This window comes from Hyla sarda, chromosome 1, assembly GCF_029499605.1.
Source record: "Hyla sarda isolate aHylSar1 chromosome 1, aHylSar1.hap1, whole genome shotgun sequence".
Lineage (NCBI taxonomy): Eukaryota > Metazoa > Chordata > Amphibia > Anura > Hylidae > Hyla > Hyla sarda.
Window position 1 is genome coordinate 49104542 of NC_079189.1, and position 12993 is coordinate 49117534.

A 12993-nucleotide genomic window follows, 5' to 3' on the forward strand; every position below is an offset into this window, starting at 1 on the left:
CAGCACTGGGACCTGATTAATCTTACATTTTTTTCTACTAAATTGGGCCATTCCATTTCTACCAACACCATGCCACACACTGTCTATAGTCATCAATATATTTTGGTGCTGAACACCAGACCCTAATTTTAGACTCCAGTCCAGACTCATATACTGTACCTACCCTCTTAGCTTCCAGGCTCCTCTTCAGGCGCAGGTGTCACCACAGCCTGGTGCTGCAAAGTATGTATTTAATGCTATATGCCTGAGTACCAGATCCAAGTTGATTTCCTATTTTCTTCAAGTCATGAGACATTTAGCATAGATCAGTGAAACCTTTTTTCACCCTATATAATGATTGGTGCAGACACAATAATGCACCTCCTTTTTCATACACATACAATAACTAGATAGCATTCTGCAGGACAGGATGTTGTAAACCACAAGTACCCTATTTATCAGGGTATACCACACACCGGCCTATAACATGCACCCTCATTTTACCAAGGATATTTGGGTTAAAAAAAGTCTTGGTAAAATGAGGGTGGGTGTGTGTGCATGTGTATACCCCGATACACCCCCAGGAAAGGCAGGGGGAGAGAGGCCATCGCTGCCCGCTTCTCTCCCCCTGCCTTTCCTGGGGTCTAGAGCCGTGCTGCCGGCCCTTCTCTCCCGCTGGCTATCGGTGCCGCTGCCCGTTCTCTCCCTCTGACTATCGGTGCCCCATTGCCGGCGCCGATAGCCAGGGGGAGAGAAGCGGCACCGGCAATGGGGCAGCCGCGCCGATAGCCAGGGGGAGAGAAGGGGCAGCGGCACCCATTGCCGGCGCCACTGCCCCGTTGCCTCCCCCATCCCCGGTTGTATAATTACCTGTTGCCGGGGTTGGGTCGACATGCAGCGCATAGCAACGACGCAGGGGATGCACACCGGACGCCTGAAGCAGCGCGGACCCGACCCCGGCAACAGGTAATTATACAACCGGGGATGGTGGAGGCAACGGGGTAGCGGCGCTGCTGCCCCTTCTCTCCCCCTGGCTATCGGTGCCGCTGCCCCATTGCCGGCGCCGCTTCTCTCCCCCTTGCTATCGGCGCCGGCCCCAATAGTCAGGGGGAGAGAAGGGCCGGCAGCAGTGCTCTAGACCCCAGGACAGGTAGGGGCAGAGAAGCCAGCAGCGACAGCAGGTCTCTGCACCTGCAAAGCCACTGCAGTTCATTGATTTAAAGTGCCCGCTTTAAATCTTTGAACAGCAACGGCTTATCGGCGTATAACGTGCAGGTAGACTTTAGGCAAAATACGGTATATTAATAGTAAATGTTGTGGTCTATAAATACAGTAGAACTATATAAAAATAAAACATCCAGACTGGCATATAAAGATAAATGGATGCACGATGCTATCTTTAACCCTTTATAGGGGTACTCCCTTGGAAAACTTTTTTTTTTTTTTAGATCAACTGGTGCCAGAAAGTTAAACAGATTTGTAAATTACTTCTGTTAAAAAATCTTAATCCTTCCAGTACTTTTATGAGCTGTATACTACAGAGGAAATGTTTTTCTTTTTGGATTTCTTTTCTGTCTGACCACAGTGCTCTCTGATGACATCTCTGTCCATTTTAGTAACTGTCCAGAGCAGGAGAAAATCCCCATAGCAAACATATGCTGCTCTAGACAGTTCCTAAAATGGACAGCAGAGGTCAGCAGAGAGCATTGTGGTCGTGACATAAGAGAAAACTAAAAAGAAAAATATTTCCTCTGTAATATGCAGCCTCTAAAAAGTACTGGAAGGATTAAGATTTTTTAATAGAAGTCATTCACAAATCTGTTTAACTTTCTGGCGCCAGTTGATTAAAAAGAAAAAAGTTTTCCACGGGAGTACCCCTTTAAGGACCAGGCCAATTTTATTTTGAAATTTTTAGTTTTTCCTCCTTATCTTCTAAAAATCATAATTCTTTTATATTTCCATCCACAGATTGCTTGACCAATTTTACTTTGTAATGGTATCAGTAATTTTACCATAAAATGTATGACGCAAGCAAAAAAATATTATTTATGTGGGGAAATTGAAAAGAAAACCGCAATTTAGCAAATTTTGGAAGGTTTCCTTTTTACGCTGTACACTTTACAGTAAAAATTACATATTTTCTTTATTCTGTGGGTCAATACGAATAAAATGATACCTGCGATTATATACTTTTCTATAATTGTACCGCTTAAACAAAATTAGCCCTATTTTGACCACCTATAACTGATGGAGAAAACTCATCCAAGATTTTGACTCAAGGGCTGGTCCTGCAGAAACTGGGAACAGTGTTCCTGCTGTGTAAAAAAGTGCAGGAACTCAGTTCCCATGCGTTCCTCTAGGACTTGAGCCCTGGATAGATTAATAGCTCTAACCAATCGCTGTTGACCAGTGTAGTGTTGTCTGGATGTGTCCACTAATGTAAAAACCTTTAAAGCAGATGTGTGTGTATTTATGTATCACAGTGTATAAATGTGTGTTACCGTATATACTCGAGTATAAGCCGAGTTTTTCAGCACGATTTTTCGTGCTGAAAACACCCCCCTCGGCTTATACTTGAGTGAACTCTCCACCCGCAGTGGTCTTCAACCTGCGGACCTCCAGAGGTTTCAAAACTACAACTCCCAGCAAGCCCAGGCAGCCATCGGCTGTCCGGGCTTGCTGGGAGTTGTAGTTTTGAAACCTCCGGAGGTCCGCAGGTTGAAGACCTATGCGGCCTTCGACATCATCCAGCCCCCTCTCACCCCCCTTTAGTTCTGTACAGTACTCACCTCCGCTCGGCGCTGGTCCGGTGCTGCAGGACTGTCCGGAGAGGAGGTCGTCCGGTGGGATAGTGGTTCTGGGCTGCTATCTTCACCGGGGAGGCCTCTTCTAAGCGCTTCGGGCCCGGCCTCAGAATAGTCACGTTGCCTTGACAACGACGCAGAGGTGCCTTCATTGCCAACGTACTTCTGCGTCATTGTCAAGGCAACGCCTCTATTCCGGGCCGGAAGCGCGGAGAAGAGGCCTCCCGGTGAAGATAGCAGCCCGGAACCACTATCCCACCGGACCACCTCCTCTCCGGACAGCCCTGCAGCACCGAACCAGCGCCGAGCGGAGGTGAGTACTGTACAGAACTAAAGGGGGTGAGAGGGGGCAGGATGATGTCGAAGGCCGCAGTGGTCTTCAACCTGCGGACCTCCGGAGGTTTCAAAACTACAACTCCCAGCAAGCCCGGACAGCCGATGGCTGCCCGGGCTTGCTGGGAGTTGTAGTTTTGAAACCTCTGGAGGTCCGCAGGTTGAAGACCACTGAGGGCGGATGATGAGAAGAGGATGATGAAGGGGGGGGTGTGGGATGATGACAAGAGGATGATGAAGGGGGGGGGGTGGGATGATTACAAGGGGATGATGAAGGGGGGTGGGGATGATGACAAGGGGATGATGAAGGGGGGATGTGTGGGATGATGAAAAGGGGATGATGAAGGGGGGATGTGTGGGATGATGACAAGGGGATGATGAAGGGGGGATGTGTGGGATGATGACAAGGGGATGATGACAGGTGATGATGATGAGGGTCTGGATGATGACAGGCGGTGATGATGATGAGGATGTTAATGACGGGTCTGGATGATGACGGGGGTCTGGATGATGACAGGGGGGGATGATGTATTTCCCACCCTAGGCTTATACTCGAGTCGATAACTTTTCCTGGGATTTTGGGTTGAAATTAGGGGTCTCGGCTTATACTCGGGTCGGCTTATACTCGAGTATATACGGTAATGTATGTACATGTGTCAGTGTGCATGTGTTTTATTATATATATTCGTCTATATGTATCACATTGCGTGTTTGCAGTTTATTTATTTATTTTTGTTTGTGTGGTGTCCCGGTACCGTATTTCATACCGTACCTTGTGGTGTGGTCCCCAAAGTCAGAGTCCCTAGGAACAGTGGGGGTCCTCTTCTTTAGTTAACCCCTCGTCACCCCTCAGTTAGCTAAAATTCGTGTAAATATAAGTGTAAATATGTATAGTTAAGATGCCTACCTTGTTAGCGTCGCAGGACCTGCGGGTCATGTGACTTGGTTCACAGAACTCTATGGTTTGCTAAAGGACCTTTGGTGGTTCTAGTCAGGTGATCACCCACAATCCAATGTAACGGTGAGTGATAGCTGACATGGACCAATCTAAAACGGTTCAGCCCCTGCCCATATAAGGGAGCTGCGGTCATTAATCGCTCTCTTTCCTCATGGGCTGCTGATGAGGTAGGATCTGCGCAGCTGTCTTCGGCAACCACTAGGCCAAAGCCTTGCGGCCTCGGCCATAATCCAAATTGTGAGTTATTACAATTCCCCGAAATCTTCGCAAGATCACTGGACCTAAACCAACCCCTAAATCCAGCGGATCTATGCAATCTAATTCTCCTACTCCAAAGAGAACTTACCGGTCCCAACCGACTGTCAGTCATTGTAGAAACTTTACTGAAGATTTTCTGTACATGCAGTAACAGTAACAGTCCAGATAACAGAGTCTATATGTTCCTTCATATTGTGTATAGGTTGTATATTTAGTGTAAAGGATCTTCGATATGGTCACATGATTGTTAGTCACCTGATAATGGTTGTCACATGTTTAAGTCATATGTTTTGTTACCCAGAGTGCACCAGGGTATCAGATGACCCGCAGCTTGCCTATGGGCTCCTTGCTCAGCCCCCCTTTATAAGAGGGGGAGGTACTACAATCTCTCTCTTAGATCCTGGGGTCAAGTCCAGTCCAGACATCTCAGAGCCAGTGTCCAGCACATCTGGAGGCCTCAAGCCTAAATTACAGTCACAAGTCTGTAAGTCAAGTCATCTCTGTCTGCTGTCACTATCTTCAGTCAAGTCAGTTATAGCCAGCATGGCTGCGCTAAAGTCTGTGAAAGTCACTGCAAGTCCCAGCAAGCTGTGAGGTCCCCTGTGTTACTGGTCACCTCTCTGGGATCCTGGCCGAGCTGTAAAGACTGTAACACCTGTCTACCTCAGTAAAAGCTACCAAAAACCTTGGACTATTATTTGCCCTACCTAACCTAGGACTAGCGGTGCTACCTTCGGGTGGTTACATAGGCAAACCACGCCCTGGCATCACGAACACTAAGGGGTTAACACCATCTACCCCTGGGCAACCCCACCTGCCCCTACACCTCACATTGCACCCTGACACCCCACTACTACACCGCAAATCTGTGGATGTACTTCAATAATACAGGGATGTTATCACTCTGATTGATGGGATCCTCCAACCATTCACAAGAGACAGCACATCTGATACCCTGGTGCACTCTGGGTAACAAAACATAAGACTTAAACATGTGACAACCATTATCAGGTGACTAACAATCATGTGACCATATCGAAGATCCTTTACACTAAATATACAACCTATACACAATATGAGGGAACACTGGGGGACTCAACCTGACAGGACTGTAGGAGCATATCCCGTACTGGGACATCGCAGTAGCACCTCCCTACAGTATAGAGTGGTACTGTGCTGCTCTTTACCTGTGACAGCTTTTCCTCAGACAGGTTTTGATAAATTTCCACCATAGTTTTCTTTTTTTACTTTCTCTGGATTAACACTGCAGGGTAATAGTATATATAATGTTTGGCCCTCCAAATATGTAAAAGGAGTGCTCCAAAAACTGAAATATAAATTCTACTAATAAACAGCGGCTCAAACACAGGACACGAGTGCATTATATTGAAAAATAATCTTTATTGTTGACATAAATAACATAAGAATAATGTAGATCTATAAATGAAAAAAATAAAACCAGTTATCGGGAGAAAAGAGGAACCATATAGTATTGCAGTATGTACAGTATACACTGTAGAATAATGGGCTCAGCTGGATAGATATAGGTCCATTCTTCAGCCTTACAAACAAAATCACTTCTTCTGCACAGTACTTCACAGCTGCTGCAGTTTCTTCTCCTGAGCTGTACTGTTGTCGTCTGTTTAACCTGTTGTCTCTTTGTCTCATATCATATGTTTCTTCCTTTATAAGGTTGGGTTCACATCACGTTTCTCCCAATACAGGACGCATACCGGGCGCTCCCATATCCCTGCCATATGCCGCCCGTTTGTAATGTATTACAGTGAGCCGGCCGGAGGGAACCAGTCGGCTCAATTTTGCCCGTATGCGGTTTTCCACCGGACCTAAAACCGTAGTCAACCACGGTTTTAGATCCGGTGGAAAACGCGCTACGGGCAAGAATGAGCCGACTGGTTCACTCCGGCCGGCTCATTGTAATACATTACAAACGGGCGGCATATGGCAGGGATACGGGAGCGCCCCCGGTTTTAGCTCCCCCCAGCCATATGCGGTCCCATATTGGGAAAAACGTGATGTGAACCCGGCCTAAGTTGATCCCCATGTGAATGAAGCTATTTGTGCACTACGTTTTTGCGTTGCAGAGGAACAGTGGAACAGTTGCTCCATCTGTCCCGGGCGGGGGGAGCTGGTCTTTCCATTTTCCATTTCACTTCTGGCTTTTTGCTCCAAAACTTCAGTGGCAGTATTCCGAAAAACGGCAGTAAAAACCTGTGTGGAAACCTAGCCTTAGGCTATATACACCCAAGAACTTTGAACTTGCAACACCAAGAAGATAAAGTAAGGGAATTATGGAAATCACAGGATCGATAGACATGCTAATGATATGCAAATGTTAAACAAATGGAAACAAAATATTTAAAACATATTGATTTTTTTCTGTATGAGCGACACATCCAGATATACAGCATTTACCTGCCGTCTCATGTTATCAATGAGCTTATTGTTGGTTTTCTGAGGAGGTTCTACCATGTTTAAAGGGGTACTCTGCTGCCCCTGCAATTGGAACGCTTTTGGGTAATTACTGTATATGTTTCTTTAGACATTGGGCAAATAACATACAAATGATATACACTTAATGGCCACAGTCAATCAGATTGCAGCAACACAATGCATCTAGGCATGTAGACCTGGTCAGGATGTGGTGCGCCATGGGCGTGCGATGAGAGGTGGATGGGGCAGATGTTGTAGCCCAGGGGCAGATGGTGTTAACCCCTAAATGTTCATCACACCAGGGCATGGTTTTAACTAAGAACCTCCCTAACGGTAGCATCGCTAGTCCTAGTTAGGCAGGGCAAATAAGAGCCCAAGTCCAGGTTGGGTTAACGTTAGCTTTACAGAGGTAGACAGATGATACAGTCTTTACAGCTAGGCCAGGATCCTAGGGAGGTGACCAGTAACACAAGGGACCTCGCAGCTTGCTGGGACTTGCAGTGACTTTGACAGACTTGAGGACAGCCACGCTGACTATATATGCATTTCTCCTGCGGTGTTGCTATCAGTGTGTGAAGAGTGGGAGAAGAGGGTTACATTGACAATCCAACACAATGGGCAGCACATTGAACACATTTTATAAGTGGTCAGAAACTTGTAAATAACTCATGAAAGAATAAAGTTACCTTAAAACCAAGCACATCATTGTTTTTCTTGTGAAATTCCCAATAAGTTTGATGTGTCACATGACCCTCTTCCTATTGAAAAAACAAACGTTGGATTCAAAATGGCCGCCATGGTCCCCACCCATCTTGAAAAGTTTCCCCCCTCACATATACTAATGTGCCACAAACAGGAAGTTAATATCACCAACCATTCCCATTTTATTAAGGTGTATCCATATAAATGGCCCACCCTGTATATATTGTGACTAGTTGTATAAGTAAAGGATGAATTCACATCAATAATCCATTGGGTTTAAGAAGAAATGCAGTATGATTCTTTTAAAATATAATAATCTTTTTTATGAGGTATTTTTATGGAGTATTTTTTAAGTTTGCTTTTATGAAGTATTTTTTAAGTTTTCCATGTAAAAGTACAGTTTACTTGTTACCAACAAACATTTAAAAGTTAAACAATAACTCACATTTATTAGTTCGAAAGAAAGTTCTGCTTTAAAAGTGACAATGGACACAGGCAGGTATCTCTGTTATAGAAGGTCAGAATAGGAACAATTGTTTTCTTTTGACACACCTCAATCTTAAAAATAGTTTCTTGTAACTTAAAGGGGTACTCCGCCCCTAGACATCTTTTCCCCTATCCAAAGGATAGGGGATAAGATGTCAAATCGCTGGGGTCCCGCTGCTGGGGACCCCGGGGATCACCGCTGCAGCACCCCGCTATCATTACTGCACAGAGCGAGATAGCTCTGCACGTAATGACGGGCAATACAGGGGCCGGAGCATCGTTACATCACGGCTCCGCCCCTCGTGACATCACAGCCCGTCCCGTCAATACAAGTCTATGGGAAGGGGGCGTGGCGGTCGTCACGCCCCCTGCCATAGACTTGCATTAAGGGGATGGGCCGTGATGTTATGAGGGGCGGAGCCATGACGTCACGCTGCTCTGGCCCCTGTATCGCCAGTCATTACACACAGAGCGAACTCGCTCTGTGCAGTAATGATGGCGGGGTGCCGCAGCGGCGATCCCCGGGGTCCCCAGCAGCGGCACCGCGGTGATCTAACATCTTATCCCCTTTGGATAGAGGATAAGATGCCAGGGGCGGAGTACCCCTTTAAGAAGAATTTTCCATTTTTGATATTTAATTTCTTAGTATACTTTTATAGTGATTGGAGCTACTTTTTTACCTAGCATGGACCCATTTTTGTTTTCTACGTTAGAGCCCCAAATCTCAAGCATAGGTATAGAGTTGAAAGTAAAAATAAGGGCTGCTTGTAGCCACCATAAATGGCTACTTAGGAGCTTAGTCCACACTGGTTTTATTATTTTAATGTCCCGTGCAGAAACTTCTAAACTTCCGATTGCAAAAATGTAATATGGTCCCTCAGAGCAATAAGAACAGGACATGAAAAGGAAGTTTAATGTGGATAAATGTAAGGTTATGCACTTGGGCCATAAAAACGAAATGTACATTGATTTGGGTATATTGATGGACAGTGAACTCAACTTTAGTGATCAACAAGTGACTAGTAACTAACATAGTCATGGGATGTGTTAAAGGGGTACTCCGCTGCTTAGCGTTTGTAACAAACTGTTCTGAATGCTGGAGCCAGCGCAGGGAACTTGTGATGTCATAGCCCTGCCCCCTCATGATGTCACACCCCGCCCCCTCAATGCAAGTCTATGGGAGGGGGCGTGGCATCCATCACGCCCCCTCCCATAGACTTGCATTGAGGGGGCGGGGCATGATGGCATGAAGAGGCGGGGATATGACGTCACGAGCTCCCGGCACCGGCTCCAGCGTTCGGAACAGTTTGTTCCAAACGCTAAGCAGTGGAGTACCCCTTTAAGCAAGACATAAAGGCTCGTGAAAGGGACATAGTTTTGCCTCTGTATAAATCATTAGTCAGACCACATATGGAGTATTGTATCTAATTTTGGGCACCTAAATATGGACATGGCTTAACTGGAGAGGGTGCAGAGGAGAGAGACAAAAATAATTAATGGTATGAGAGGATTACAGGACCAAGACAGTTCTTCTACTTTATTCAAACCAAAAATTAATAAAGACCAGATCCCTAAACCAGACTCTGTAATTCAGTCAGACTTCAGACCAAACTAAATGAATATAGAAAACTTAATTCTGAAACCCCTAAATAATCAGACCCAAGATCAGAACCTTGTCAGATGCCCGGACCTCTATGGCAGACCCCAGATCTGAAAAACAGGCAGCTACCTACCCCACCATTCATCTGTCATCTCTCTATACACAGGTCCTGATACCAGCTAGGATTAAGAAGTTTTACGTGATACAGAACTGATTGTCCTGACATTGTTTAGAATTTGGACCTTGCTGCACACAACATCCTTTCACTGGTCAGTATTGGAACCGAGTATGTTTTGGCCCCAGGGCCGGCATTTGGGGGGGGGAACCTGGGCAGTTGCCCAGGGCCCCTATCCAAAAGAGGGCCCCATGAACATTATTATTACGTCCATACTCACAATACTGTATTTTGCAACAATTTGCGCAAAATTGCAGAGTTTTTGCTGCGATTTTGAGCAAATCATGGCAAAATTCAGTAGTGAGAATGTAGCTCGAAAGCTGTCCGGGCTGCACAGAGCCCATAGACAGCACACACACTTACTTTGGATCTTCTAGGACCTTTGGTGACATCATCAGGACACCAAACCAATAGGAGTCATCCCAGGTCTTGGATGATACATAGTAAGTCTTGTGTGCGCTGTGTATAGGCTCAAACCTAGGAGAGGAGAAGAAGGTAATGGGGAAAGGATTGGGGGGTGCCATAGGGAGCAGTGTATATTTACACCAGGTCAGTAGAAATATTCAATTACACCTTTGATTTTGCTGCCTAACCAGTGTGGAACCATTACCAGACTTTGTGGTGGTGGTGGGGGGGGGGGGGTGATTTAATATTTTAACCCCTTAGGACACATCCAGGTTTTATTTTTGCATTTTCGTTTTTTCCTCCTCATAACTCTTATATTTCCATCCACAGACCCATATGAGGCTTGTTTTTTTGCGTGACCAATTGTACCTTGTAATGACATCACTCATTTTACCATAAAATGTACAGCGAACCCAAAAAATTATTATTTTGTGGGGAAATTTAAAAGAATCCATAATTTTGCAGCTTTTGGGGGTATCATTTTTAAGAAGTACACTTTATGTTAAAAAGTCCATATTTGTTTTTTTCTGTAGGTCAATACGATTAAAATGATCCCCATGGGTACATGCTTTACTATTATTGTACTGGTTTAACCCCTTAAGGACCAATGCAAATAAACCTGTACGCCCCTGAAAGACCAGGCCTGTTTTTTCAAATCGGGGATGTCTGTCTTTATTAGAGAATAACTCTGGTAATGTTTTGCCAATCATGATAATTCTGACATTGTTTTTTTGTCACAAGTTGTCCTTCATGTACATAGTAAAAGTAAGCCAATATCATTTGTAGTTTTTTTTTTACAATGCAAAAAATCATGAAATTTTTACAAAAAATTACGATTTTTTGCTATTTTAACACTAATTGGTTGCATATATTTATACTTACTGACCAAATAGTTTATGAAACTTATACTTTCAGATGTCTACTTTATTTTGACGTCATTTTTTAGTTTTTAATTAACATTTTAAATTAGTTAGAACCCTAACAATTTAACTTGAAATTTTGAAAATTTAGAAAATTTGAAAAGTACATCTTTTTTTTATGTGCTATGCAAGGTTTGCTGAAATTAAAAGGTAGTAGAACATAGGAACAACCCCCCCCCCAAATGACCCCATTTTAAAAACTAGACCCCTCAAGGTATTCGCTAGGGGGTGCAGTGAGTATTTTAACACCATAGTTTTTTGGCAGGAATTATTACAAAGTCAGTGTTAAAAATTCGAAAAGTGCAATTTTTCACAAATGCATCATTTGGGGGGCATATTTTTTGTACATCACTTCTGATATTGAAAGAAATGCACCCTATATTTTATTTAGCTGCTTGTCCCATGTTCGGAAATACCCCCGCTTTGGCCATATATGGTTCCTTGGCCGCGTGGTAGGACTCAGAAGGAGAGGAGCGCCATTTGGCTTTCAGGGCAGAACAGTACCCCCACCCCCACAAGTGACCCCATTTATATACCGCACCCCTACAAGTTATTGGCTGGTCGGCTGGCAGTATAACGCGTCTGTCTGTGACAGTTAAGGCTCCTGATGGATATATCCGCCATGTTGTGTGAATAAGCACCCGCTCATGGCGAATATATCCATTACTGCTGCGGCTGGGTAGCTCAGTGTGTCCGCTCATGACTGCTGGCGGAAAATCCGCCGCTATGAGTGGACGCACAAAGCTACCCAGCCGCAGCAGCGAGCTCATTACCGTGACTGCTGCATAATGTGTAGAATCACGTGGCGGACATCCGCAGCATATTACATGCTGGGGATGACCGCCAATGCGATCCTACACATTATGCTTTTTTTTTTTATTAGATTCATTTAATAAATGTATTTTTAATATATATATATATATATATATATATATATATATATATGTATATATATTTTTACACTTTTATTACATTTTTATTTATTTTTACACTTTTATTTTATTTATTTATTTTTACACTTTTTAATGCTTTGGAATACTTAGTATTCCAAAGCATTGCAGTTATATGCTGCCTGCCAGTTTTCACTAGCAGGCAGCATATTTCACTAGCAGGCAATACCCAGGGCAGACCTGGGGGTCTTTGTAGGACCCCCGGCTGCCCAGGTATGCAGCAGCACCCCGCGATGCTCCGGGGTGCTGCAGGAGAGACAGAAGGAGCCCCCTCCCTCTGTCAGAACTCCTTACAGCGCGCGGTCACTTCTGACCGCGGCTGTAGGGGTTAAACTGTCGGGAGTGAAGTGAACTTCACTCCCGGCAGTGCGGCCACACACAGCACCCCGCGATCGCGCTGCGGGGTGCTGCAGAGGAGACAGAAGGAGCCCCCTCCCTCTGTCAGAACTCCTTACAGCGCGCGGTCACTTCTGACCGCGGCTATAAGGGTTAAACTGCCGGGAGTGAAGTGAACTTCACTCCCGGCAGTGCTGCAGGCCCTGGCAAGCCGCGTATTACACGCAGCACCCCACGATCGCGATGGGGGGTGCTGCAGAGGAGACAGAGGGAGCTCCCTCCCTCTGTCATAACACTTACAGCCCGCGGTCACTTCGACCGCGGCTGTAAGGGTTAAAACTGCCGGGACCGAAGTTTACTTCGGTCCTGGCAGTGCAGCAGGGTCCCGGCTGTGTGTTACAGCCGAGTCCCTGCCGCGATCTCGTGGGTGCACTGGGCAGCACCCACGAGAAGAATGGACGAGTATAGACGTCCAGGTGCGGGAACGACCGCCAACCTGGACGTCTATACTCGTCCATGGTCGTTATCGGGTTAAAAAAAACTTTTTTACAAAATCAGTATGTAAAATTGCCCTATTCTGACCCCTATAACTTTATTATTTTTCCATATACGGAGATGTATGAGGGTTGTTTTTTT

The 12993-nt window shown here is 45.2% G+C and overlaps 1 protein-coding gene across 1 annotated transcript in view; it reads left to right on the top strand.

The window, feature by feature from the left end:
• The first annotated feature begins 3050 nt into the window (after window positions 1-3050).
• The window catches only part of SH3BP2 (SH3 domain binding protein 2), a 142629-nt gene continuing 132686 nt past the window's right edge, over window positions 3051-12993 (top strand). The window contains exon 1 of the mRNA XM_056554987.1: window positions 3051-3096. The gene's annotated coding sequence lies outside the window, so the exon portion shown is untranslated. The remainder of the gene's footprint in view (window positions 3097-12993) is intronic.